At 46.4% G+C, this 2,500-nt stretch overlaps 1 protein-coding gene across 1 annotated transcript in view; it reads left to right on the top strand.

Moving 5' to 3' along the window:
• The window catches only part of arhgap44b (Rho GTPase activating protein 44b), a gene marked incomplete at both ends in the record, with an annotated part of 83,101 nt that overhangs the window by 47,591 nt on the left and 33,010 nt on the right, over positions 1 to 2,500 (top strand). The window lies entirely within an intron of this gene.

Raw genomic sequence — 2,500 nt, 5'->3', positions numbered from 1 at the left:
AAATTCAGTATCTCAGAAAGTGAGAATATTGTGTAAAGGTTGAATATTGAAGACACTCTAATCAGCTGATGAACTCAACACACCTGCAAAGGCCTTTAATGGTCTCTCAGTCCAGTTCTGTAGGCCACACAATCATAGGGAAGACCAAAAGACGACCTTTGACCCCTTGCACAAGGAGGGCAAGACACTAAAGGTCATTGTAAAAGAGGCTGGCTGATCTCAGAGCTCATTAATAGAGAGGCGAAGGGAAAGAAAAGATGTGCTAGAAAAAAGTGTACAGGCAATAGGGATAACCGCACCCTGGAGAGCATTGTGAAACAAAACCCATTCAAAAATGTGGGGCAGATTCACAAAGAGTGGACTGGAGCTGGAGTCAGTGCTTCAAGAACCACACACACAGACGAATGCAAGACATTTCAGCTGTCGCACTCTTGAACAACAGACAGCGTCAGAAGCGTCTCGCCTGCGCTGAAGACAAAAAGTGGTCCAAAGTTTTGTTCTCTGATGAAAGTCAATCAGGGTCCAGAGTCTGGAGGAAGAGAGGAGAGACACACAATCCACTCTGCTGGAGCTCCAGTGTAGAGTTTCCACAGTCAGTGATGGTTTGGGGTGCCATGTCATGCGCTGGTGTTGGTCCACTGTGTTTTCTGAGGTCAGAGGTCAACGCAGCCGTATGTAAAACAGGAAGTTTTACAGCACTTCCTGCTTCCTGCTGCTGACCAACTATATGGAGATGCAGATTTCATTTTCCAGCAGGACTGGGACCAGCACACAGTGCCAAAGCAACCAGTGCCTGGTTTAAGGACCATGATATCGCTGATCTTAACCCCATAGAAGAGGAAGATGAAGAGGAAGAGGAAGAGGAAGATGAAGAGGAAGAGGAAGAGGAAGATGAAGAGGAAGAGGAAGATGAAGAGGAAGATGAAGATGAAGAGGAAGATGAAGAGGAAGATGAAGATGAAGAGGAAGATGAAGAGGAAGAGGAAGATGAAGAGGAAGAGGAAGAGGAAGATGAAGAGGAAGAGGAAGATGAAGAGGAAGATGAAGAGGAAGATGAAGAGGAAGATGTGATATGCAGAAGAGCTGAAGGCCACTATCAGAGCCACCTGGGCTCATCACTGCTGTAATTCAGGCTAAACACCAGCTGAGCATCGAGTGCTGGACATGCTCACACTCTTCATGCTCACACTCTTCATGCTCACACTCTTCATGCTCACACTCTTCATGCTCACACTCTTCATGCTCACACTCTTCATGCTCACACTCTTCATGCTCACACTCTTCATGCTCACACTCTTCATGCTCACACTCTTAATGCTCACACTCTTCATGCTCACACTCTTCATGCTCACACTCTTAATGCTCACACTCTTCATGCTCACACTCTTCATGCTCACACTCTTCATGCTCACACTCTTCATGCTCACACTCTTCAGCTCACACTCTTAATGCTCACACTCTTCATGCTCACACTCTTCATGCTCACACTCTTCAGCTCACACTCTTCATGCTCACACTCTTCATGCTCACACTCTTCATGCTCACACTCTTCAGCTCACACTCTTCATGCTCACACTCTTCAGCTCACACTCTTCATGCTCACACTCTTAATGCTCACACTCTTCATGCTCACACTCTTCATGCTCACACTCTTCATGCTCACACTCTTCATGCTCACACTCTTAATGCTCACACTCTTCATGCTCACACTCTTCATGCTCACACTCTTAATGCTCACACTCTTCATGCTCACACTCTTCATGCTCACACTCTTCATGCTCACACTCTTCATGCTCACACTCTTCATGCTCACACTCTTCATGCTCACACTCTTAATGCTCACACTCTTCATGCTCACACTCTTCATGCTCACACTCTTAATGCTCACACTCTTCATGCTCACACTCTTCATGCTCACACTCTTCAGCTCACACTCTTAATGCTCACACTCTTCATGCTCACACTCTTCATGCTCACACTCTTCAGCTCACACTCTTCATGCTCACACTCTTCATGCTCACACTCTTCATGCTCACACTCTTCAGCTCACACTCTTCATGCTCACACTCTTCATGCTCACACTCTTCATGCTCACACTCTTCATGCTCACACTCTTAATGCTCACACTCTTCATGCTCACACTCTTAATGCTCACACTCTTAATGCTCACACTCTTCATGCTCACACTCTTCATGCTCACACTCTTCATGCTCACACTCTTCAGCTCACACTCTTCATGCTCACACTCTTCATGCTCACACTCTTCATGCTCACACTCTTCAGCTCACACTCTTCAGCTCACACTCTTCATGCTCACACTCTTCAGCTCACACTCTTCAGCTCACACTCTTAATGCTCACACTCTTCAGCTCACACTCTTCATGCTCACACTCTTCAGCTCACACTCTTAATGCTCACACTCTTCAGCTCACACTCTTCATGCTCACACTCTTCAGCTCACACTCTTCAGCTCACACTCTTCATGCTCACACTCTTCAGC

This window comes from Gobio gobio, assembly GCF_949357685.1.
Source record: "Gobio gobio genome assembly, chromosome: 20".
NCBI lineage: Eukaryota > Metazoa > Chordata > Actinopteri > Cypriniformes > Gobionidae > Gobio > Gobio gobio.
The sequence above is the reverse complement of the archived record's forward strand: the minus strand, read 5'-3'. Positions and strand labels throughout refer to the sequence as shown.